Consider the following 27546-nt stretch of genomic DNA (forward strand, 5'->3'; position numbering starts at 1 on the left):
TGCCAGCCGCGGCAATCTGGCCAGTTAATAGAAGGGCAGGCAGTGTTTGGGCCACCTTTTCTAGGCCCCTCCCCTAAAGGGTGAGCAGTGCTGTCCTAAAAAGAGGGCTGCTCAGTCGCCTGCGGTCTGCCGGGTTCCTGTGCTGCCCTGGATAGAGTCAGATGACCACTTGCCCACAGGCCGTCTACGTGCAGGTTTGAGGTATGACTCCCAGTGATCACCTCCACCTGTCACTTCGCCCCTCCCCCATCGCTGCAGGACTTGGTATGTTGGATGATGGTTAGCACAAACCTGTACATAGATGCTTTTAAAGTGGGAAGGCCAGTGCACAGGGGCGGTCCCACACTCTCCTCCGCAGAAGCCGGGTTTCAGTGGCCCAAGATTTGGTACAACTGAAGACTTCGTTGGCTTCAGTGGATGGCCATGACGTCTTTCGTGCTCTGCCATGCCCTGTACACTCCACAGTGCATTGCTGTTCCACCTTCATGGCCGTTGGATCAAACTTGATTTCCTCCGTCCAATCCACCGCAACAGACTTCACATGCTGGGGTGAGCAGGTCCCGAAAGTCACCGAGGGACAATACCCATCGGCTACCCTCATTTGGTTTAGCCTGCCTGTCGAAGCAGTTTACCGGGATGTGGCCGCTGTGCATGCTACAGCTACTTGGAGCCACAGATGAAAGTTGGAGGCCAGGTGGGGACCAAGGCAGAGGAACTACTCCGAAGAGCACGACAAGTCCACTGTCAGAGGCGCTACCCCTCCCAGACACCCCCAATAATAAGTGTAAAACATGAATGATTGCCATTTATGGAGGATAAAATAAAAACCTAGCAACAAAGCTCGGGTGGTGGAATTACCCCTACTCCATCTGCGTTTCAGCTGGAAACAAGCAGATAACCACCCTCAAATTGTTTTCGGGAGGATGGAGGGAATATGGCAGCATCCTCCTTACTAATCAGACAGCGTCAGTCGTGAGAGTGCAGCTGGTTACTGCAGTAACCATGGTGCTCAAGGGAGGTGGAGGGGCAGGTCACAGCCACACCAACACCGAGAGACACAGGCTGACACTCAGCTCTTAGCCTCTCTGCAGATACACTGCCACATCTACACAGACCGACACGACTCTATTAGTGTCATCAGCAGGGCTTGCTCCCGCCTCTGCTTGCATTAGGGCCGCTCAGGCACTGGTTTGTCCGTTATAGCTGCAGGCAGTAAAAATTAGCAGATTAACATGGCTTATCGCAATTTAAACTCCTATCGGAAGGAACTGGATCTCGTAAAATCCTATTAAAGTCTGTAACTTCCTGTTGAAAATAATTGCAATTCTTCCGGCATGTTATTTTTGGCGCAAAAGGACAGAGCGCTGAAAGAAAATGCACCTAAAACAACAACACAGATAATCAAGGACAATCTGGGCATGACGCCAGACGCAGTGTTAAAAATAAAAAGAAGAATTTTCAGGGTAGATGCTCCTAGACCAAAACCCCTACAGAAAATAAATCGTGCACCATCAGCATCACAATCTCCCTTTTGACATTTGTAAAACGATCACTGCTACAAACTGTATTTTGTGTATTTCAGCCCTTATTTCTTCGGCTACACATGTAGAATGCTGTGAATCCCTGTTGCTCAAGTTGCAATAAAGCTTTTGCCCTGCTACAGGTTTTGCAATGATAACCCTATAACCAGAGCCATTTATTGAGTTGACAACTTTTCTGGCGCTGCGCCAGTTTTTGTTTAAATTGAAACCCTACATGCAGTTTATTCTCAGAAAATAACATAAGAAATAGGTGCAGGAGTAAGCCATTTGGCCCCTCGAGCCTGCTCCGCCATTCAATGGCTGATCTGATCATTGATTCAGCTCCACTTCCCTGCCCGCTCCCCATAACCCTTTACTTCCTTATTGCTCAAAAATCTGTATCACCACCTTAAATATATTCAATGACCCAGCCTCCACAGCTCTCTGGGGCAGAGAATTCCATAGATTTACAACCCTCCGAGAAGAAATTCCTCCTCATCTCAGTTTTAAATGGGCAGCCCCTTATTCTGGAGATTATGTCCCCTAATTTTAGTTTCTCCTATGAGTGGAAATATCCTCTCTGCATCCACCTTGTCGAGCCCCCTCATTATCTTATCTGTTTCGATAAGATCAGCTCTCATTCTTCTGAACTCCAATGTTTATAGGTCCGGGCCTTATTTCTGCAGCAGCAGGCGAGTATCCAACTCGATTCGTTACCCACCCACGCGGAGTTAAAAATCGGAGCCCAGGTCATCATGCCCGTACCAACAACATTCCTAAAGCACTCTGAAGAAAATTTGCTTTCTCACTATCTGTAGGTGACACTACAGGAGATCGACTGAACTATTTTTATATTTTTCCGTTTTCTTCTCTTCTCTTTCACACACGTGCTGATTTTGCCTGCGGTATGGATATGGGGCCCAGCAGCCGGTGACCAAATGGTCACTATCACCACAGCACCAGTGCTCGTGTGTGGATCTCAGATGAAGACAGGACTGGACTCAACTACAATGCTCCCTATTCACTCAGAAAAACTTGGATTTATATAGCGCCTTTCACGACCACCGGACGTCTCAAAGCGCCTTACGGCCAATGAAGTACTTTTGGAGTGTAGTCACTGTCGCAAGAGAGCAGACGGGGCCTCGGTTTAACGTCTCATCCAAAAGACGGCCCCTCCGACAGTGCAGCGCGCTCCCACAGTACCTACCCGCCGACAGTGCTGCGATCCCACAGTACCGCCCCGCCGACAGTGCGCCGCTCCCACAGTACCGCCCCGCCGACAGTACGCCGCTCCCACAGTACCGCCCCGCCGACAGTACGCCGCTCCCACAGTACCGCCCCGCCGACAGTGCGCCGCTCCCACAGTACCGCCCCGCCGACAGTGCTGCGATCCCACAGTACCGCCCCGCCGACAGTACGCCACTCCCACAGTACCGCCCCGCCGACAGTGCTGCGATCCCACAGTACCGCCCCGCCGACAGTACGCCACTCCCACAGTACCTACCCGCCGACAGTGCGCCGCTCCCACAGTACCTACCCGCCGACAGTGCGCCGCTCCCACAGTACCTACCCGCCGACAGTATGCCGCTCCCACAGTACCTACCCGCCGACAGTGCGCCGCTCCCACAGTACCTACCCGCCGACAGTGCGCCGCTCCCACAGTACCTACCCGCCGACAGTGCTGCGATCCCACAGTACCTACCCGCCGACAGTGCGCCGCTCCCACAGTACCGCCCTGCCGACAGTGCTGCGATCCCACAGTACCTACCCGCCGACAGTGCGCCACTCCCACAGTACCGCCCCGACAGTACGCCACTCCCACAGTACCTACCCGCCGACAGTGCTGCGATCCCACAGTACCGCCCCGCCGACAGTGCTGCGATCCCACAGTACCGCCCCGCCGACAGTGCTGCGATCCCACAGTACCTACCCGCCGACAGTGCGCCGCTCCCACAGTACCGCTCCGCCGACAGTGCTGCGATCCCACAGTACCGCCAAGCCGACAGTGCTGCGATCCCACAGTACCGCCCCGCCGACAGTACGCCACTCCCACAGTACCGCTCCGCCGACAATGCGGCGATCCCACAGTACTGCCCCTCACTACTGGACTAGGCTATTCACTACCTCGGTTCGCACAGAAATGCCAATTAGGAAAAGGAAAGAAAAATGTTCTTTGCATCTGTGGATAAGTCCTCCCCAACAAGGTCAGTGTCTCTTAGAAGAAAGAAAAATTGTGGAGACAATACAAAAAAAAAAACTTTTCAAAAATCTATTGAACTATCAAAGCAAAATCTCTCTACCCCTCTCCTCGCCCCTTCAAGGCCATATTAGTACAACTTGTCAGGTGTGACGAATAGCTGCTAGGAAGGAGGGATCTGACCTCCTTGACTATCTACCAACACAATACTCACATAAAAGTCAGTAACTTCTTTTAGCTGTGGAAGACACGCATCAATCACTGTGTTGCAATCAAAGACCTATGCACTCCAGTGATACATTATGCCGTGCACATGGTCTCCTCGGCGATGAGTTATACAAGACAGGTTCTTCCATTACCCAGCAGTAATGCTACCAATATCACATGACCTCAGGTCACCACAAGTGGTCATAAATATTGCAGCATCAACATACAAAAATTCATTCATCAGCATAAATTAATATAGTAACACAAGCAGTGGCGCAGACAAGAAAATAGAAATGTTCTCATGAAAATCTTATAGAAACATGCAGAGCTCTGAATTTATATACAAGCAACTAAAAGCAATCTGAGTTAAATGGTTACTATGGAAAAAAAAGTAATCAGATCATAGAAGTATATCTCTACCAGACAATTATCAGAGTCTCAATTAAAAGTCACAGCTTGATATTCACTGCACAGGCAAATCCCATTTTTGACTTGTTAAAGGGAATTGTAATCTACTAACCTAACCCAGAATCCTACATGTTTTAAGAGGAGGTGCCCACCAGCAAGAAATCATATTGGATTCCCATTCTTGATCACTGTCCAGAATCCTCTGCGGGATTTGGATGCTCGATGGCTTGGTTGTGATGCTCCAGGCAGTCGAGCAGCCGGTCACCACTCACCCTCTGGCTCACACCTGAAGAAAAGTCCACGACAAGAAATACCTTGTTTTGCCCACTGTAAAATACAGCTCGTAGGGCGGAATTTTAATCTGGAGGTGGGTCAGGAGCAGGGGGGCACTGGAAAGCGGTCTGGAAATCTGAGAGAACGGGTTTCCCGCAAGCCCTGCCAAAGATAATGGCAGAGGATGGTGGAGGTGACAAATTTCAGGGACTAGGTGAGCCGAGGATTGCTGGATCCAGCAGGTAAGTGGAAAGGCACTTACCTCTTGGATCCAGCAATCCTCACTTTTCTTTAGCTGGCTGGTTCCCAGAGGCCCGGAAAACCTATCCAGCCAGAGTAAAAATTAGAATAGTGGATCACCATGAGGCATGCCATTGGAGGTGGCTACAGAAATAGTGGATGCATTGGTTGGCATCTTCCAAAATTCCAGAGATCCAAGAACGACTCCCGTGGATTGGAAGGTAGCAAATGTAACCCCACTATTGAAGAAAGGAGGGAGAAAGAAAATGGGAAATTACAGAGCAGTTAGCCCGACATCAGTAGCAGGAAAAATGCTAGAATCTATTATTAAAGGATATGGTAACAGAGCACTTAGAAAATAATAAGATTGGGCAGAGTCAGCATGGATTTATGAAAGCGAAATCAAGTTTGACAAATCTGTTTAAAAACTCAGGTTGTAATTCACAAAATAGATAAGGGGGAAACCAGTGTATTTCGATTTTTAGAAGCCATTCTATAGGGTGCCACATAAGAGATTAGCAAAATTAAGGCTCATGGGATTGGGGGTAATATACCAGCACAGATTGAGGATTGGTTAACGAACAGAAAACAGAGGATAGGAATAAACAGGTGGTTTTCAGGCAGGCTAAATGACTGGGCAAAAACATGGCAAATGGAATATAATGTGGAGAAATATGAAATTATGTGCTTTGGTCGGAAAAATAGAAAAGCAGAGTATTTTTTTTTAAATGGTGAGATTGGGAAATGTTGGTGTTCAGAGGGACCTGGGTGTCCATGTACACAAATCACTGAAAGTTAACATGCAGGTACAGCATGCAATTAAGAGAGCAAATGGTATGTTGGTCTTTATTCCAAAAGGATTTGAATACAAGAGTAAAGATGTCTTACTGCAATTATATAGGGCCCTGGTGAGACCACACCTGGAGTATTGTGTACATTTTTGGTCTCTACTTAAGGAAGGATATACTTTCCTTGGAGGGAGAGCAACAAGGGTTCACCAGACTGATTCCTGGGATGGCAGGGGGGAGAGGAGTGGGGGTGGGTGTTGTCCCATGAGGAGAGATTGAGTAGAATAGGCCTATATTCTCCAGAGTTTAGAAGAATGAGAGGTGATCTCATTGAAACATACAAAATTCTTACAGGGCTTGATAGGGTATATGCAGGGAGGATGTTTCCTTTGACTAGGGAGTATAGAACCAAGGGTCACAGTCTCAGAATAAGGGGTTGACCATTTAGAATTGAGATGAGGTGAAATTTCTTCACTCAGAGGGCGGTGAACCTTTGGAATTCTCTACACCAGAAGGCTGGGAAGGCTCAGTCTTTGAGTATATTCAAGGCAGAAATCGATACATTTTTGGATATTAAGGGAATTAAGGTACATGGGGACAGTGCAGGCAAGTGGAGGTTAAAAAAAAAAATCAGCCATGATCTTATTGAATGATGGAGCAGGCTCGAGGGGCCGGATGGCCGACTCCTGCTCCTAATTCTTATCTCCTTATGACCCGCCTCCCGAGTGCGGGTTGGCTGCCCGACCCGCCCCCATCCCGGTCCCGCCTCCTTTAAAACCGGAAGTGGGCAGGTCGGGGTTCAGTTATTAACTCTTCAACCTTCTACCCCACCCCAATCCACCCATTTATTGGGGTTAAAATTCGATGTGCATTTCTTTCTATGCGAGAAATTTCTATGCGAGACAGCAGGGTCATGATTTTGGACTATTACATTTAAGCTGTGCAACCCAAGCCGAGTTAACAGTTAATTGAAACCACTTAAGGAGGACATCATTCACACATGATCTGCTCAAGGCACCCATCTCCCCAACACAGCTGGAGATCAGAAATCACAGATTTAAAAAGGGGCCTCGGACTGCTCCTGGGCCCGGCCAAGGTGGCCATCAAACAGTCCAGGCAGCGGGCGGTCAAGGGGGTCGCTCAGGCCTACTGCCTGCCTCTCTTCCGCGGTTACATACGAGCCAGGGTGTCCCTGGAGATGGAGCATGTGGTGTCCATCGGTATGTTCGCGGCGGGACTGGAGTGCATCACCACCTCCGGCAACCAAATTTTAATTTGATTTAAGTTGACTGTCTAAAGTTTAATTTGTTTAAGTTTGTCGGTTTTAGTGCCCCCCTTTAATCAAGGGGCACTTGTATTAATGTTCAACAACAAAATAGTTGTAAAAAGGGGCCTTTCCCCCCTTTTAAAATTGCACAGCTCTTTGTTCTTTTATCGTTGCCATATTTTAATTTTAGTTTGACCTGCTGATTGGAGCGGGATGCTGAACTGATTCCAGGTGATTCTCATGAAAAACTGATAAAAGATTGTATCAACCTTCTTGGGAAAAATATTTTCAAAATTCAACGATAGGATCATAAGAAAGCAAAAAACGAGAACAGGTCACATGTCCCATCAAGCCCATTCCCCCAACAGTCCAAGAATAATTTTATCAATCCACTTAACCTCCCGAGAGTGTGTTTTGGATAAATGCTCATTAGTCCCTGAAAGTAACCAAGTAAAGCTTAAGAATTTTCATCCATACTCGCTCTTCAACCCTGGGTTGTTGACCTCCGAAGATAATATTCCAACATTGTCTGCTGGTTGCGACCAATCAGCGTTCCATGGATAATTTAACAACTCAGTTTCCCTATAATCTTCAATCCAATTTCCACTGACTTCAGTCTCAAATGTCAGTGAACAGTGGAAGAGCCCCATCTATTCTGTTTAGTGGGTGGGATGAAACTTCATCTTGTGCTGAGACACATCAATGCAAGATGCAAGAGTTAAAATACCAGTCCTTATTACACAAGCGCCATACACTATAGAGCACAACCTCAAGGTATTTTTAGAATGAAGGAGTGCAGTCGACAGCAGGCAACTACCACCCAGTCCCAACCAACACTGTGAGCCAGAGCAGCAGTCACACTTCAACATTTGCCAGTGGTGGAGCTGGAGATCCACCAGGGGTTTGAATTGGATGGAAAGTGAAAGCACAAACCAGCCCTGGCAACGATGAGGACCCACACTGTAGTATCGCCAACATGCAGGAACCCCATATTGAAGACTTAACCGAAAAAATGAAGAAATGCGAACAGGTACTCTGGCACCCAACTCCTCACTCCAACTTTTATTAATATTTAGTGAATATTAATATTTAGAACAGCTGGTAGCAACTGTACCACATGCCCATGCCTCACACAACCAATTGTCACTGGATGGATAGAGCAGGGGATGCAAGAGTGAAAGAGTGATAAAGATAGATCAGCTTAGTGCAGTGGAGTAAGACGAGAGAAATGAGCTCGGTCTATCTCACTCTGATCTCCTTAAAGGCCCTCTTTATAACAGTGCTCAAGGTTTTGCTCACCCCTGCCAATCACTCCAAGGTTGGCTCAGTTTTCAATTCCTGCTCAATTCTGTGAAGCACCGAGGGATCGTTTTAGATGTTAAAAACGCTTTATAAATTCTCATCAGCGTTCTCGTCTGTGTGTGTCTCTGTCCAATACAGAAGTATTGCACTGCTTCTTCTTCCCCCTTGACACTATGCATTAACTTAGACCGTATCTGTACTGTTACCACCCTATTCCCAATTCTGATGGTTCCATCTCACCCCCGATTCTGACTAAATACTACTCCTGTAACTGACAGTACTGGACAATGTACAGAAGGTACCTCAAAGACAGGACAACTGCCACCAATGATGCCTCCGCAAAATCCTGCAAATCTATTGGCAGGATGGGCATACCAACATCAGTGTTCTGTCTCGGGCCAACATCCCCAGCATCGAGGCATTGATCACGCTCAAATCAGCTCTGATGGACGGGCCACATTAGTATCAGGCATGCAGACAGACTCCTGAAACAAGCACTCTACTCTGAGCTACGTCAAGGCAAGCAAGTCCCAGGAGGGCACAGAAAATGCTTCAAGGACGCCCTTAAATCCTCCTTGAAAAAAATGTAACATCCCCACTGACTCTTGGGGAATCCCTGGCCCAAGAACTCTCAAACTGGAGGAGAAGCATTCGAGAAGGCGCCGAACGCTGAGTTTCTTCGTCGGGAGCACGCAGAAGCCAAGTACAAACAGCGGAAGGCACGTATGGCAAACCAGGCGCCCCACCCATCAGTCCCTTCAACCACCACCTGCCCCATCCTGTGACAGAGACTGTAGATCCCACATTAGGACTAATAAGTCACCTTAGAACTCCTAGTAGCGTGGAAGCAAGTCATCCTCGACTTCGGGGGGACTGCCCAAAAAGAAGAATTGACAGCACCTGAACAGACTTCCTCCCCTCAGCTCGTTCTGTTGCAGATGGCTGGCTGGTGGCTCACTGCAGGTGGATGGTTGCTGACTGTGGACCGGCTGCTCATAGCTGGCTGTGGGATGGCTGGTCCGGACTGGCTGCAGACTATGGGTTGGCTTCTGGTTAATGTCTTCAGGCTGGCTGTAGCAGCATCAGTAATGAGTCAAATTAATGTGGAGGTTCCTCTTCAAAACTTGTTGAAAGATCCTACACACAGAAATCGTGCTTATTGCCTGAGCAATACTGAGATTAATGAAATGGTTAATGGTGTATTGGTGGGGCAGGCAATTGGGTGGGGTTGTGGTGATCCTCATGGTTTTGTTTTGATTCCACCTATGGGTGCTCTCAATGTGGATGGCACCTTCATCATCTCCTAGGTAAAGGAGCCTAGTGTTTATAGTACTGGACTAATAAGTCAAAGGTCACAAGTGCAAAACCCACCGTGGCAAATTGCAAAACTGAATTCAATAACTAGTTCTGATGAAAGGGCATGGAACTTTGCTCTCTCCATAAATGCTGCCTGACTTGCTGAATATTTTCAGCATTTCTGTTTTTATTTCAATAAATCTAGAATTTTTTGGGCTAGCAAAGGAAATAATTGTGAAAGCTGCTCAGATTGTTACTGGTTCACTAATGTGCTTCAGGGAAGGGAAGTGAAGTGAACTTGTCATCCTTACTGGTCTGCAGTCCCAAACTATGTGGTTGACAAATGCTGTCTTTCCAGTGTCACCCACATCCTAGGAACAAATAAAAAAGACTGGAGAAGTACCATGACCTGCTATTGTGCATCTGCTTACCTTTAATATTCCGTTGCCTTGCAGTATCAATCCGTTCTATATGGTAAAAAAAAGTGGCCTCCACTGGCCCAAGTGGGATCAGCAATAGGAAAAAAGGCAAGCCAAAAAAGAGAGTGACACAGTTTGTAAATCCCAGTTTCGACATCACTCTCCCAGGATTCCAACTTAAATATAAAGAAGCCCAAAGCCAGGTTGTCAACACAAAATTACATGGGGATTAAATTCAGCTTTTTTCCCACTTACATTCCCATTTTATCAGACTATAGACTCCCATTCCAAATCTGAACTGATGTAAATGTCACCTCTACCCCCATTTCTAAAAAAGGTTAAGTACCTGACTTAAGTTCCTTTACAAAAATGAGGAAAACAGAGACAAAAACAAACTTTTAAATTCAGCAAAAGTGCTGAGACTTCTCAACAGTTTCACAATATAAACGGAGCAGCAGATGGATGCACCATCACATTTTCATTGGCAGTAACTCACAAAACGCAGGTTGAGCACACAACCAAGGTGCTCTAACCTCGCCATCCAACATAAGCAAAGCAAGTCAGACAGCAAGGTATTACTGTACAAGTAGCTGAAAGCATATTCCACATGGAAACCACAGCATTTTTGGGGGTTTGGTGTTGGTTTAATGTCTCTGAATACAAGATTCATCTTTTAATATTTAATGGAATATTTGATAGCAGAAATGCTCAGCTGGCACAGTCCCACTGTAAACTCAACAAAAATTCTCCCTCATGTTAAGAGGTGTAGGCCAAATGAATTAACAAATGGATAGCCAGAGATAAATGGAACTGTTTAAGAACAAAGGAAGTAAAGAATTATTGGGTTGTTACATAACTGTTTAAGTTAATTAATGGATTGGCCAGGAACCTTTCCTTAACACTAAGCTGCTATACTTGCAGCAAGGTTTCAAGCGGATTCAGTCCCTAGAACCACCAAGATAAGTCTGCTTGGTCAGCTCCATTTCACAGCCACATATTAGCCACATGGAAAGTCACACCCAACAAGAGTTATTCTCAACAGGCATTAATGCCAGAAGTATTGAGGTTTTGTTGCTACTTTTGTTGTCTTGCAACATTGAAGGCTTGCAATTTCTTCCTGATGTGATTTCCCACTGGCTTTCAACACTGGGATAGTTTGAGCTTCCGTGAGCTAATGATAGGATTCTCCATAAGCTGTTAAGATGATTAAGAATCATACAATCTTCCAGCACAGAAGAAGGTCATTCAACTCATCATGCCTCTGCCGGCTCGATGAATGAGCTATCCAATTTACCCCTGCTCTAACTTACCATGCTTCTCTCTATCCATCCAACTACATTCCATCCGACTCCATGTGCCTTCATTTTCAAAATAAACCTCTTATGTAACACCTTATCATTTACTCCTTTCACTGTTATTCATTGCTGTATCATATAATCATAGCACAATATGGCTCCTAATTTGCCCTGAACTGACTGACACTAAATTGACACACTCATTCATAGTGTCCTCAGGATAGCTAATGGGATAAATGGAAAAATGTCATACTGGTGACTCAGCAGAGAAGATTTGATAGAGGTGTTCAAAATCATGAGGGTCTGGACAGAGTGGTTCTTAACAATGGAAACAGTTTCTCTCGATCTAGAGAACACAGATTTAAAAAGTGATAGGCAAAATAATCAAAAGGTGACTTAAGAAAAAGCGTTCTTTTTTTTTATATAAACAGAACGAGTGGTTAGGATCTGGAATGCACTGTCTGAAAGGATGGCGGAGGCAGACTCAATCACTGCTTTCAAAAGGGAGTTGGATAAGTACCTGAAAGAAAAAAATTTGCAGGGCTACAGGGAAATGGAACTAGCTGACATACTCTCAGAGAGCCGGCACGGGCTCAATGGGCTGAATGGCCTCCTTCTGTGCCATAACCATTCTATGGTGCAGTATAGCATGTTGTTTTACAGTTTAAGCTGAAGACATAGTCGGGCAGAGCTAAGGGAGCTTTACTCTACATTTAAACTTCGCTGTTAAACCGATCTGATTAACTAAGGTTTAACAAGCTGGATATATTTAATTTAGAGATTCATAGAAACATAGAAATTTAGTGCAGGAGGTGGCCATTTCGGCCCATCGTGTCCACACCAGCCAACAAAGAGCTGCACAGCCCTTGGTAAGCAGCCCTAAAGATTACGTAAATCTATGAACAATGACGGAAAGGCAAAGAGCACCCAGCCCGCCTCACACAACTGCGACACCCCTTATACTGAAAACATCCACAATCCACCCCAACCGGAGCCATGTGATCTCCTGGGAGAGGCAAAAACCAGATAAAAACCCAGGCCAATTTAGGGAGAAGAAAATCTGGAAAAATTCCTCTCCGACCCATCCAGACAATCGACACTAGTCCAGGAGATCACCCAAGCCATATTCTATTCCCTGCACCGTCCAACAAAAGGTCATCCAGTCTAATCCCAATTGCCAGCTCTAGGTCCATAACCCTGCAGGTTACAGCACTTGACGTGCCCATCCAACCATCTCTTAAAAAGTGGTGAGGGTTTCTGCATACACCACTCTTCCAGGCAGCGAGGTCCAGATCCCCACAACCCTCTGTGTAAAGAAGCCCCCCCCCCCCACAACCTTCCACCAACCACCTTAAAACTATGCCCACTCGTAATAGACCCCTCCACCAATGGAAATAGATCCTTACTATCCATTATGTCGAGGCCCCTCAATACTTTGTACACTTCAATGAGGTCTCCTCTCAACCTCCTCTGTTCCAATGAGAACAAGCCCCGCCTATTCAATCTGTACTCATAACTAAGATTCTCCATTCCAGGCAGCATCCCAGTAAATCTCTTTTTCACCCTCTCTAGTGCAATCACATCCTTCCTATAATACGGGGACCAGAACTGCACACAGTATTCCAGCTGTGGCCTAACCAAAGTATTATACAATTTAAGCATAACCTCCCTGCTCTTATATTCTATGCCTCGGCCAATAAAGGCAAGCATTCCGTATACCTTCTTAACCACCTGGCCTGCTACTTTCAGGAATCTGCGGACAAGCACTCCAAGGTCCCTTTGTTCATCTACACTATTAAGTGGCCTACCACTTAATGTGTATACCCTTTCGTTATTAGCCCTCCCAAAGTGCATCACCTCACACTTCTCTGAATTAAATTCCATTTGCCACTGCTCTGCCCACCTGACCAGTAGATTGATATCCTCCTGCAGTCCTTGATTTTCCTCTTCATTATCAACCACACAGCCAATTTTAGTGTCGTCTGCAAACTTCTTAATCATACTCCCTATATTCAAGTCTAAATCGTTGATATATACACACCACAAAAAGCAAGGGACCCAGTACTAAGCCCTGCAGAACCCCACTGGAAACATCCTTCCAGTCACAAAAACATTCAATCATTACCCTTTGCTTCCTACCTCCAAGCCAATTTTGGATCCAACTTGCCACTTTGTCCTGGATCCCATGGCCTTTAACTTTCATGACCAGTCTACCATGTGGGACCTTACCAAAAGCCTTGCTAAAGTCCAAATATACTACATCGTACGCACTACTCTCATCGACCCTCTTGGTTACCTCCTCAAAAAATTCCATCAGGTTAGTCAAACACTATCTTCGCTTAACAAATCCGTGATGACTGTCCCTAATTAATCCTTGCCTTTCCAAATGCAGATTTATCCTGTCTTTCAGGATTTTTTCCAATAATTTTCCCACCACTGAGGTTAGGCTGATAGGCCTGTAATTACTTGGCTTATCCCTTTTTCCCTTCTTAAACAAGGGTACTACATTAGCAGTCCTCCAATCCTCTGGCACCATGCCCAGATCCAAAGAGGACTGAAAAATGATGGTTAAGGCCGCTATTTCCTCCTTTACCTCGCTCAATAGCCTGGGATGCATTTCATCCAGGCCTGGGGACTTATCTACTTTCAAAGCTGCTAAACCCCTTAATACTCCCTCTCTCACTATATATATTTCATCCAGAATATCACAGTACTACTCGATAGCAGTATCTGCATTACCCTTTTCCTTTGTGAAAACAGATGCTAAGTATTCGTTAAAAACCCGACCAACATCTTCCGCCTCCACACAAAGATTGCCCTCATGGTCTTTAATAGGCCCTGACCTTTTTTAGTTTCCCTCTTACTCTTAATATATTTATAGAACATCTTAGAATTTTCCTTAATTTTACTGGCCAAGAATTTCTTGTGCTCTCTCTTAGCATTCCCAATATCCTTTTTAATTTTGCCTCTTAACTTTCTATATTCCTCTAAAGATTCTAAAGTAGTTAGCCGCTAGTATATGACATAAGCATCCCTTTTTTCTTAATCCTCCCCTGCAAGTCCCTAGACATCCAGGGGACTCTAGAATTATTTTTCCCAGACTTTTTCTTTAAGGGCTCATGTTTGACCCGAGCCTTCCGGATCTCCTCCTTGAATGCCTCCCACTGATTTACCCACAAGTAGCTGTTTCCAGTTCACTATGGCCAAATCACTCCTTCACCTTGCAAAATTAGCTTTTCCCAATTCGGAACTTTTATTCCAAGCCTATTCTTGTCCTTATCCATAGCCAACTTGAATCTGACTGAATTATGGTCACTGGCACCCAAGTGCTCCCCCACAAATATCCCTTCAACCTGCCCAGCTTCATTGCCCAAAACTAAATCCAAGACCGCCCCCCTCTCGTGTTGGGCTTGCTACATACGGACTAACAAATGTTCTCTTGAATGCATTTCAAGAATTCCGCACCCTCTATACCATTCACACTAAATTTGCTCCAATCAATGTTTGGATAGTTAAAATCCCCTACTATTACTACCCTATGGTTTTTGGACTTCACAGCAATTTGCCTATATATTTGCTCCTCTATCTCCCTCCCACTGTTTGGGGAGCTATAATACACACCCAGCAGTGTGATCGCCCCTTTTTTATTTTTCAATTCGAACAATATGTCCTCATTTGATGATCCCTCTAACATATCATCCCTCCTCACCGCTGTAATAGTTTCTTTAATCAGTACCGCAACCTCCCCCGCCTCCCGCCTTTTTAACCCCCTACCTTGTCTAAAAATCCTGTAACCAGGAATATTGACCTACCAAACCTGCCCCTCTTTCAGCCATGTTTCTGTAATGGCTATAATGTCATACTCCCAAGTGTCTACCTGTGCTCTTAGCTCATCCGCCTTATTATTTCGCTATACTCCTTGCATTAAAATATATACCATTCAGTACAGGAAGACTTCCTTGCTGACTACATACTAAGCCCCGTTTCCTCCGTCTTACAGATTCGCTTTCTAGATTCTTGCTATCCAATTTCGGCTTTACTTCCTTCCCTTTTGAATTCGTTCTCAGGTTCCCATCCCCCCCACCAAGCTCATTTAAACTCTCCCCAACAGCACTTGCAAAACTCCCCACGAGGATATTGGTCCCGGCGCTGTTGAGGTGCAACCTGTCTGGTTTGTGCAGGTCCCATCTCCCCCAGAAGCGGTCTCAATGCCTCATTGAGGCTCAGAAATTTGGTAAAGGTTTTTTAAAAAAAAAGTTAAAGGATTAGAATGCGTTCCTATTGATAGATTGAGGAAGACCAGGGGCCACGCGTACAAGTTACATGAAGGTGTGACTTGACTGGATGTTAGGGGGTCTGTCTTTTCCTATAGGATAGTAGACCTATGGTAATTGGCTCATGAGCGGAGCACTGACTCAATGCATACCCTGGCTGGGGCAGGGATCATGTCTTATAAAAAAGGTAGATTAAATACCAGGTTATACAAGCACAGTCAACGTGATCTCCTGGACTGGCTTTGATCTTAAATCAGAATTTTTTTTTAAACTCTGATTAATGCTTTAATCTGGTTTTTGCTGCTCCTAGGAGATAACAAGCGGAGGGTGTCAATCACGATGCTTCAGACATCGCGACTCTGTAGGGCAGGCTTCATGGACGAGATGGTCTTTCCCTGCCCATCATTTGCATATGTTCATATCTGACCTGAGAATCTTTGATGCTGTCCCGAGGTGACCGAAATCAAAACCGTTCCATTCCCCGGCACGAGCATCCCACATTTCCAGAAGTGCAAAATTTCACAAAATAAGCGTCATTTAAAAAAAAAAGGATTCTTAAACCATTTTCAGATTAATTAAATGTTTCTTTGAGCACACTTCAAGTTATACAGCAGAGCGTTAAGCTGCTTTGCAAATGTAATGGAAAAGTTGCTGAGATAGCAATACAGTGATGCTCGGCCATTGAGGATTTAATATATGAATTAAAGGTGCAGTTATTATATGGTCTGAGTTTTAGTGCAGCAAGGTTGATACCAAATAAAGCTAATCCTCTCATTTTGCTATGAACACTACTTAGCTCTGTGCTAAATACAGACTTAATTCAGTCCTTTCCATTATGGCTGGAATTAAATTTCTGTGCAATGCTACTTAAGAGGGTGCAGGGACATGAGCATTGAAGGAATAATCCAGAACAAGACCCTATAGGTTATTCATTCTGCAAATGCATTTTTTTGTACAACTTATTTAGAATTTTAATTTTTGTGAAATTGTTGCTATTAGTTTTCTCCAGCACAAAAATGACATTTCTGCCTCATTGCAACAACCCACAATTTTATTTCTAATTTACATGTCCTTTTTGGTGAATTTCGAAGCTCATTAAGGTACAGCATGTTGGTGCCAAAGAATGGAACATTTTCCATTTCAGGCTCCAGGCACCAAACATTCAAGTACAGCGTGGTTAGACCCAGAGTATGGTTTCCTCTACTTCACCCAAATGATGTACTTCAGGTCCAAATTACTAATGCATCCATGAGGCAATCGAGATTTCCCACAACATTCCACAGCCTCTCTATGAGATTATCACTTTAATACCAAATCACAGGTTACTTTGTGCTGTTGGCCAAGCCTAGGCAAACAGCACAGGGCATTTCTAGCCAGCAGAGAGAACACCGTTACACTGTCAGTCTGGCTGGAGATGACACAGTACAGAGGTAACGGCATAAGAACGCAAGAATTAGAAGCAGGAATAGGTCATACAAGCCCACTCTGTCATTCAAGATCATGGCTGATCTTGAACCTCAACTCCACTTTTCTGCCTGATCTCCATGCCCCTTGATTCCCCTGAAGTCCAAAAATCTCTCACTCAGCCTTGAATATCCTCAACAATTCATCATCTACAGCCCTTTGAGCTAGAGAATGCCAAAAGATTCATGACTCTCTAAATGAAGAAATTCCTCCTATCGGTCCAAAATGGCCGACCCCTTATCGTGAGACTATGCCCCCTCCCTCATTCTGGACTCTCCAGCCAAGGTAAACTACCTCTCAGCAGCTACTCTGTCAATCCTTCTCAGAATCTTATATGTTTTAGTGAGATCAGCCCTCATTCTTCTAAATTCCAGAGAGTAAAGGCCCAACCTACTTAATCTCTCATGGGACAACCCTCTTATCCCAGGCCAGTGTTTAAGCTGCCGCACACCCAGTTCTTAATTATTTGATATCTTAACATAAACACACACAGTCTAGTGGGTGTATCAGCCACCAATTGACAGACTTCATTGAACAAAGAATCAAAGTAAAATACTGCAGTGCACATCAACATGCAAGAATATGGTGGGTGTCAGCATGTATTGTTGTCAATTTCAGTTTGTGAAGCACCTTGGGATGTTTTTCTACATTCGAAATGCGACCTAAATGCAAGTTGTTGTTGTTGTTGTAGTAGTCGACTCTTAATTTATTATATTCTATTCTTCATTATTACGAGCACATATGCAATAATTAGTGACACAGCAATACTATTTTTGGTAAATGCTAGAATGGAAGCTGGCACATCTCCTTCAGCATTGCTCACATGGAATCTGAGGTCTGGAGCACAGTTGTAATGTTTAGCTGTTAACGTGGCCCATCCTTTTAGAAGCACAAAACAACTCCAACAAACGGGAATCTCAGGTCACTGAAGATGTAAATCTTGGTGAACTGGAGGTCAATGAATTGCGTGTAAATTTCAGGCTCCAGAACAAGAGGCGGGAGAGGGACAGTGGGGCCGGGATGGTTTAAAACCACCACTTGCTGTTTTCCCTGTGCAATTCAGTGCCCAATTTACATTTTACAGATGTCACATGGGTTTCCCAGGGCTCAGGAAACCCGGCAGTGAAAGGAAGGCAGGAGGTGCCAGCTCCACAAGGCAAGTGCCTTTTCTACCACTTCTTGTGGGCCAGGAACAGGAGTGCTCCCCCGGCCCCTCAAGGAAGCCCACGGCCTCGTCCCTGACGCGCTCTCCCACCTACCGCAATCACCAACCTTTCTTCCCTCTTTACCCACCAACTCTGATGCTCTCGCTCTCTCTCCAGCCAATCCCATTCCCCATCCCCGAACACCAACTTACCCTCTCCCAATTGCCTGGGCAGTTTTCCCCAAAGCCATCTCCTGCCGCTGGCTTTTCCAACCAGCCAGACCGTCACTTTGGCCGGCTATCAAGTGGGAAACAGAAGGAAAAAATGATAATGAGGTCCTGCCTTAATGTTAACAGGACTTCCGTGTCCCCAGCCATTTCTGGGTTTCCCTGTAAACATTGGGGCCGTTAGTTTTGTTGCCATCTACAACATGTAGATTGGCCTGATAGACGTAATGAAACGAGGCCAAGCCTGAAAGTCGGTGTGTTTTGATATAGCTAACGCAGTATGGGCTAGCTAGCAATCTATAGAGAAAACCAGGACTCTATCCACACTGGATTTAGCCAGGTCAACATACATCATTGTGTCAGTTATGCACAAAGTCAGCTTGACAAACATTTTCTATGCTCTTAATCTTTGAAGCAAAGATGATTTGCCAAATGCTTGAAGATATGGCACTATAAAAATTTCCCAGCCATCAAAAATCATCTCTTGAAGCAAGCTTCATAAATTCAATATACCTCTGGGAATTAGATAATAGAGCATTTTTTCTCTGACATACACATTGACTGATACCCAGGAATATACATCAAAGGGTAAATATCCATGCACCTTGTAATTTTCTAATCAGGTTTATTGTAGAATCATAGAATCAAAGCGCCCATCGTGCCTGTGGCTGCTCTTTGAAAGAGCAATCCAATCAGTCCCACCCCCTTGCTCTTTCCCCATAGCCCTCTTTCAGAGGCTATATAATGAGCAGGCTTAGAACCAAGTAGTATTACTGTCAACTGTGAAGTCAATAAAAACTTTGAGTATCCAAACTTAATAGCTGCCACAAAGCTGTACTTGGCAGTGACATAATGCCAATACTGCATGGTAATTGGTTATAAAAATTACAAAAGAAAATCAATGTGACATTTGGAATTCATCTGCCTTTGCTTTGAGAAATGATGTGCTGCTGTTTTTATTGGGGAAAGAGTCAAATATCTTGGGGCCTATTTTCAATGATGTTGCTGAGAGGAAACATCCTTTGTGCAGGATGTTCTCTTATTTTCATGAAACAGACTTTTGTACCTTGGCGTATTTTCAAACTATTCAGCTTACAGAATCAGAGAAATTTACAGCACGGAAGGAGGCCATTTCAGCCCATCATATCCATGCCAGCCAACCGAGAGCTATCCAGCCTATTCAAGAGGGAGTTAGATATGGCCCTTATGGCGAAGGGGATCAAGGGGTATGGAGAGAAAGCAGGAAAGGGGTACTGAGGGAATGATCAGCCATGATCTTATTGAATGGTGGTGTAGACGCGAAGGGCCGAATGGCCTACTCCTGCACCCATTTTCTATGTTTCTAATCCCACTTTCCAGCTCTTGGCCTATAGCCCAGTAGGTTACGGCACTTCAAGTGCCTATCCAAGTACTTTTTGAATATGGTGAGGTTTCTGCCACTACCACCCTTTCAGGCAGCGAGTTCCAGACCTCCACAACATTATGGGTAAAGACATTTCCCTTCATATCTCCTTTAAACCTCCCCCCCCCCAATTACTTTAAACCTATGCCCCCTGGTTGTTGACCAAGGGAAACAGGTCCTTCCTATCCACTCTATCCAGGGCCCTCATAATTTTATACATCTCAGTCAGGTCTCCAGTCAGCCTCCTCTGTTCCAAAGAAAACAAACCCAGTTCCTCCAATCTTTCCTCAAAGCTAAAATTCTGCAGTCCAGGCAACATTCTTGTAAATCTCCTCTGCACCTTTCCAGTGCAATCACATTTCCTGTAATGTGGTGACCAGAACTGCACAGTACTCCAGCTGCGGCCTAGTCAGTGTTTTATACAGTTCAAGCGTAACCTCCTTGCTCTTGTATTCCATGCCTCGACTAATAAAGGCAACTATTCTATATGCCTTCTTAACCACCTTAGCTACCTGGCCTGCTACCTTCAGGGATCTGTGGATCTTCTACACTTTTTAAAGAGCCATACCATTTAATGTGTATTCCCTTGCTTTGTTAGACCTCCCCAAATGCATTATCTCCGGATTGAATTCCATTTGCCACTATTCTGCCCACCAGTACATTGATATCTTCTTGCACTCCACAGCTTTCTTCTTCATTATCAACTATACAGCCTATTTTAGTGTCGTCTGCAAACTACTTAAATCATACCCCCAACATTCAAGGCCAAGTCATTGATATATACCACAAAAAGGGACCCAGCACTGAGCCCTGAGGAACCCCAATGGATACAGCCTTCCAGAGACAAAAACACCCATCAACCATTACCCTTTGCTTCCTGCCTCAGCCAATTTTGGATCCAACTTGCCACTTTGCCCTGGATCCCATGGGCTTTTACTTTTGTGACCAGTCTGCCATGTGGGACCTTATCAAAAGCTTTGCTAAAATCCATATACACTACATCAAAGGCCTGCCCTCATCGACTCTCCTGGTTACCTCCTCGAAAAATTTAAATCAAGTTAGTCAGACACGACCTTCCTTTAACAAATCCATACTAACTGTCTTTCCAAATGAAGATTTATCCTGTCCCTCAGGATTTTTTCCAATAATTTTCCCACCAATGAGGTTAGGCTGACTGGCCTGTAATTACTCGGTCTATACCTTTCTCCCTTTTTAAACAAAGGTACAACATTCACAGTCCTCCAGTCCTCTGGCACCACACCTGTAGCCAGAAAGGACTGGAAAATTATGGACAGAGCCTCTGCTATTCCCTCTTTTGCTTCTCAATAGCCTGGGATACATTTCATCTGGGCCTGGGGATTTATCCACTTTCAAAGCTGCTAAGCCCCTTACTACTTCCTCTCTCATTCATGTACTCCAAGCCAAGAGATATGAGGGGACTGGTATGCGGATGATTAATTTAACCTATTTTCAAAGCTCTTGCAAACCAGTATCCATCCATTCTGTGCTAACTTCATTCAAGTTAGTCTTTAGAAAAAAAACTTGCTGGTTAATTTGGTCTCAAGAAAAGACTTGCATTTATACAATGCCCTTCACAACCTCAGGGCATCCCAAAGCTCTTTACAGCCCATGAAGTACATTCGAAGTATAGTCACTGCTGTAATATAGGGAAATGCTTTTATTATATTTGTCCTTTGGGAGTTGCAAAGAATGAAATGAACTACAAGAATGAAACAAAAATGATTTTGTACCACTCCAAGATTGTCCTGGTTTAAAAAATGGGAGATAAGAAGTGTACCAATGGATTATGGCAATATCCACAAGCTAAGAATGAGAAAAATAAAATCAGCCAGGGTCAAATAGCATGATGCCACCCATACACATGAAATAGCCTGCAAACATTGGAAGAAGAGGCGCTATAAGCTTGGCGCAGAGCGAGGTTGGAATGGGTTGTACTGGTGCAGTTGCTCTCAAGTTGTTTTTATGGCAGAGGGAGGACAAAAAAAAATAGATGACACAGAATTTGTTGGAGCGGGGTCTCTCGCAGGATGCCCTATTTGTTAGATTTTTTTTCTCTTCACCCTTCAGCTCGAAAATTATTTGTGCCGTAAATTGCTGGAAGTGCGAGCTGATTGCGGCGAGGTTAACGGGGTACCTAGGACACTGGTGGACACCAGGACCAGCAGCGCATCTCCTTAACCAATGAGATTTAAGAAGAAAGAAAGGAACAGAGGAACAATGGAGAAGGAAATCGGGTGAATTAAAGTCAAATTAAGTACAGAAAGTGAAAAAGAGGGGGGGGAAAGATTGGATTAAAACAGAAAAAAATTCAAAGGAAAAGCAAGAAAAAAAAATTTTTTTAAAACCTCGCAAAACAATATAGCTGCAGGAATGAGACTCCACAGTTTCAACTGTTCGCTTTCTGGATTGGAGTGACTGATTGACATTACAGGAACACAAACCTAGTCATTATAAATGGTGCTTGCATTGTTAAGACTGAGCCCTAACTTTCTGCAGCGAGCTTAATTTGTTTTGACAATGCAGCAATTTCTTGACACTCCTGGACAGGTTGACGGCGAGCTCCCATTTGTTGCAAGGCCAATGGCAGAGCAGCAAAAATCGTCCAGCAATTTATGGCGATTTGCAACTCATGGCAGATCGCTTCCTTGCCACAAATTGCTGAATTATTTACACATTAATGTGCATTAAACTTGCTGTTGTTTTCCCAGCAATTTCCTCAGAGCTGCTCTCTCTCTCAGCCGCTGTTACTTTACCGGCAGTGCAATGGTCAGCCCATTCCACCGCACTTCTGGCATTTAGGGTTAGGGCAGTATGGGCGACGCTCCAAACTATTTCCTGGCTCATGGATCTGATGTAGTCTAGGTCACTCATTATCACCTCCTACTGGTCAACTGTAGAGCACCAACAGCAGAGGTCTAGAAGTTGATCATCTGCGTATGCCTCTCCTACAAGGACCGACACAGGGTGAACAGAGATGGCAAGAAAGATAACTGGAGTGAATGGATGGTAAATAAGTAAAATAAAGTGGAATTCATGATACAGAATCAAAGAACATTTCTCAATTCAAATTATTCAGAACCAAAAAGCTGATTCATTTTGGTACCTTAGAGTTTGATGTTAAATTAGCATCAGCACTCAAAAGGGATCAATCTCTGTGGGGACTTATTATCCAGGTCAGGAGATATTAACCAAATGTTTTTTTTGAGTCTCTATATACTTTACACAAGAGACTTTTAAAAAAAAAACCACAACACTGACATTTCTCAGATTAGGGAAATCAATACTTTCAACTGGAATATTCACATCCAGACTGATATGTCCTTACTATACAGTATAAATGCACACGAGGCCCATACTTGAGAGAAGGTCACTCTGTGACCAGTTGCCTTTATTACCTCAAGTGATGAAGGTGGGTGGAGCTTCCCCTTTTATACCTGAAAGTCCACGTTAGGAATGTCTCCCACAAGTTCGCCCCCTGTGGTCGATGTTCTCAAGGTGTACAACTTAGGTCAGCTTATACATGGGTGACAATGATAGTTGAATACAAGATATCACCCCCCCCCCACAAAAGTCTTATTGGGATCACAGGTTAAGTCTCTCTGGTGGTTTACGCTCCCTTGTGGAGCGCCTGAGTTGGGGCTCCAGCTGTTGGGCGCTGGCCTAAGTGTCTGCTGTTTGCAGTACCTCAGGCCTGTCCGGACTGCCCACAGTGACTGGGCTCTCCTCCACTTGGTTCTGGTGTTCGGTCACCTGTGGTGGAGTAAGCTCTACGTCGTGTTCTTCCTCCGCTTCTTCTGGGGTTGCTGAACCTCCTTTTAGTTTGATCCATGTGTTTGCGGCAGATTTGTCCATTGGTAAGTTTAACTACCAAAACCCTATTCCGCTCTTTGGCAATCACAGTGCCTGCAAGCTATTTGGGCCCTGGAGCGTAATTAAGGACAAAATAGGATCATTGACATCAATACATCGCACCCTCGCATTCCTGTCATGGTAGTCACATTGTGACTGACGCCTGCTCTCAACAATTTCTTTCATAGTAGGGAGTATAAGGGATAACCTGGTTTTGAACGTCCTTTTCATTAGCAGCTCTGCGGATGGAACCCCTGTGAGTGTGAGTGTGGTCGGGATCTATTGGCCACCAGGAGGCCTGATAAACGGCTTTGTAGGAAAACCCCTTTGATTCTGAGCATCACCTGTTTGATTATCTGCACTGCTCGTTCCGTCTGGCCATTTGAGGCCGGCTTGTACAGTGCCGTTCTGACATGGTTGATACCATTGCCTGCCATGAAGTCCTGGAATTCAGTGCTTGTGAAGCATGGGCCATTGTCACTGACCAAGACATCCGGTAGACCATGGGCGGCGAACATTGCCCGTAGACTTTTTACCGTAGCAGAGGACGTGCTGGAATTTAAAATGGCACACTCAATCCATTTGGAGTAGGTGTCTACTACAACCAAAAACATTTTTCCCATGAAAGGACCTGCGTAGTCCACATGGATGCGTGACCATGGCTTGGTGGGCCAGGACCAGGGGCCAACGGGGGCTTCCCTGGGTGCGTTGCCCAGCTGAGCACATGTGTTGCACCTGCGAACACAAAGTTCCAGGTCTGCATCTATCCCTGGCCACCAAACGTGTGACCTGGCAATTGCCTTCATCATGACAATGCCCCTGGGTGCTCATTGTGAAGTTCTCTGATAAACACCTCTCTGCCCATCTGGGGCATGACTTCTCGGTTTCCCCACAGTCGGCCTGAATCGAGAGTTCATCCTTGCGCCTATGAAATGGTTTAAATTCCTCAGGGCATGCCCCGTATGTGGCTGCCAAGTCCCCATTTCTTAACTAAAGACAGTAGCGGGTCTTTACTTGTCTAGACTTTAATCTGACGGGTCGTCACAGGTGAGCCTTTGCTTTCGAAAGCCATGACCATCTCAGCATCATGCTCAGCCCCCTCAGTGGTGGCTAGTGGGAGCCTGCTGAGTGCATCGGCGCAGTTTTCAGTGCCGAATTGTGTAGTCATAGACAGCTAACGTGAGTGCCCACCTCTGTATGTGGGCCGATGCATTCGCATTTATGGCCTTGTTGTCGGCCAAAAGGGACGTAATGGGTTTGTGATCGGTCTCCAGCTCAAATTTCCTGCCAAACAGGTACTGGTGCATTTTTTTTTTTTTACTGCATTTCCACATGCTAGCGTTTCCTTTTCTACCATCCCGTAGCCCCTTTCTGCCTGGGACAGACTTCTGGAGGCATAAGCTACCGGCTGTAACTGACCATTGGCATTCACATGCTGCAACGCACACCCGACCCCATAGGACGACGCATCGCACGTTAGAACAAGTTTCTTACATGGGTCATGTAACGTTAACAGTTTGTTGGAGCATAACAAGTTGCGTGCTCTATCAAAAGCCCTTTCCTGGCTGTCCCCCCAGATCTAATCGCGACCTTTGCGTAGGAACACATGTAGCGACTCTAACAGTGTGCTCAATTTGGGAAGAAAGTTACCAAAATAGTTCAGGAGCCCCAGGAACGAATGCAGCTCCGTCGTGTTACGGGGTCTGGGTGCTCTCTGGATCACTTCTGTTTTGGAGGCAAGTCTGATCCTGTCTGCTACTACCCTTCTCCCCAGGAATTCTACCTCTGGAGCCAAGACAACACACTTCGCCTTTTTCAGTCGCAGCCCTACCCGGTCCAGTCTGCGTAGCACCTCCTCCAGGTTGTGGAGGTGTTCTTCTGTATCGTGACCTGTGATGAGGATGTCGTCTTGAAAAACCACCGTCCTTGGAATCGACTTGAGGCTTTCCATATTTCGCTGAAAGATCGCGGCGGCTGAACGAATCCCAAACGGACATCTGTTATACTCAAACAGCCCCTTGAGAGTCGTGATGGTGGTCAGCTTCTTCGACTCATTCGGCAGCTCCTGGGTCATGTAAGCTGAGGTCAGGTCCAATTTTGAAAAAAGTTTGCCACCGGATAGCAAGGAGATCCTCCGCTCTCGGTAGCGGGTACTGGTCTTGGAGTGACACCCGATTGATGGTGGCCTTGTAATCGCCACATATCCCGACCGACCCATCCGCCTTGAGCACCGGCAAGATCGGGCTCACCCAGTCACTGAATTCGACTGGTGAGATGATGCCTTCCCTCAGCAGGCAGTCCAATTCGCATTCTATCTTTTCCTGCATCACGTACGGCACCGCTCTGGCCTTGTGGTGTACTGGCCTGTGAATCACTACCTTGGCCTCCATGAAAGTGCTGATGCCGGGTTGAAATAATGAGTCAAATTTGTCCAGGACCTGTGAGCATGATACTTGCTCCACAGAAGAAATTGCATTGACATCGCCCCATTTCCAGTTCATGACAGCAAGCCAACTCCTCCCCAGTAGTGCGGGACCGTCCCCCGGGACAATCCAGAGTGGCAAACTGTTCTCCAAATCTTTTTGGGTCACGACTACCATGGCTCTGCCTAGCACCGGAATGATCTCCTTTTTTTATGTCCGTAGCTGTGCGTCAATCGGCAATAATTTTGGCTTTCTGGCCTTGGACACCCACAACCTTTCAAACTGTTTGATACTCATCAGGGACTGGCTGGCCCCCGTGTCTAGCTCCATTAATACTGGGATGCCATTGAGGAGCACTTCCATGATTGTCGGTGGCGTCCTGGTATATGAACTGTATATGTGCTCCACATGAACTCGCTGAACTTCAGCTTCCAGCGATTTCCCCCAGTATTCATTTGGTCTCGTAGGGCTTACATCGGGCCCGTCCTCCTCGTACATCAACCTGGCTGCAGGCTTCCTGCACATACGCGCCAAGTGACCGCTGACGTTGCAGTTTCTGCAAGTATGTTGCTGATACCTGCAAGCTCTGGCTGAGTGTTTGCCTCCACACCTCCAGCATGAGCTGGAGGCCCCGTTGTTGGAAACAAGAGGTCCATTACCAGTCGATCGTCTCTGTAACTGTCCTTAAGCGCCCCACTGACTGGTGTTGATGGCCCCATTACTGGCCGCATTGTCCATTGTGATGGCATGAATCGTCATTCAGCTAGCCATTGTCTCTATTGAATTCCCCCTTGGGTTCAACTACATGCTGGGGCATGTCCGATCGCCCTTGTCTGCCTAGAGAACTGTGTGCCGCATTAACAATGTTGACTCCCTGGTCTTTTGCCGCATTTGAGCCAAGATTTTTGTCATACATCATTCTGGTCTCTTCCTCCCCCGAGATAAATGTCTGGGCTATCAGAACCGCTGTTTTCAAGGTCAAGTCTTTGGTCTCAATCAATCGGTTTCCTGAAAACCCCAGCATGCCCGATGGCCTCAATAAAAAAGTCTTGCAGCATCTCCGCTCTGCATGCATCTGGGAACTTACATAGGCTCGCCAGTTGCCGGAGATCTGCCACGAAGTCAGGAACATTTTGCCCTTCTCGCCGCCGGTGCGTGTAAAACCAGTGTCTCGCCATGTGCATGCTGCTCGCCGGTTTAAGGTGTTCCCCGATCAACTTACTGAGCTCTTCAAACGTCTTGTCCGCCGGCTTCTCTGGCGCTAGAAGGTCCTTCATCAGGGAGTACATTCTGGATCCACAAACTGTCAGATGAGCCTTGCGTTTGTCGGCCGAATCCTGTCCCAACCATTCCTTAGTGACAAAACTTTGCTGTAGTCTCTCAATAAAGTTGTCCCAATCATCACCAACACAGTACCTCTCTTCTGTGCTGCTAGTGGCTATGCTCGCGTGGTTTAAATCCCAGTTTCTTGTCGCCAATGATATGTCCTTACTATACAGTATAAATGCACGAGGCCCATACTTGAGAGA

The 27546-nt window shown here is 45.7% G+C and overlaps 1 protein-coding gene across 4 annotated transcripts in view; it reads right to left on the reverse strand.

The window, feature by feature from the left end:
* The window catches only part of LOC139279764 (cAMP-dependent protein kinase inhibitor alpha-like), a 128105-nt gene that overhangs the window by 94301 nt on the left and 6258 nt on the right, over positions 1–27546 (reverse strand). The window contains exon 1 of one of the 4 annotated variants that reach the window (XM_070898966.1): positions 2728–2795. The exons of the other annotated variants lie outside the window; for them this stretch is intronic. The gene's annotated coding sequence lies outside the window, so the exon portion shown is untranslated. Of the gene's footprint in view, positions 1–2727; positions 2796–27546 lie in introns of those variants that run through there. 4 annotated transcript variants of the gene reach the window in all.

Source organism: Pristiophorus japonicus, chromosome 14 (assembly GCF_044704955.1).
Source record: "Pristiophorus japonicus isolate sPriJap1 chromosome 14, sPriJap1.hap1, whole genome shotgun sequence".
In the NCBI taxonomy this organism is placed as follows: Eukaryota; Metazoa; Chordata; class Chondrichthyes; family Pristiophoridae; genus Pristiophorus; species Pristiophorus japonicus.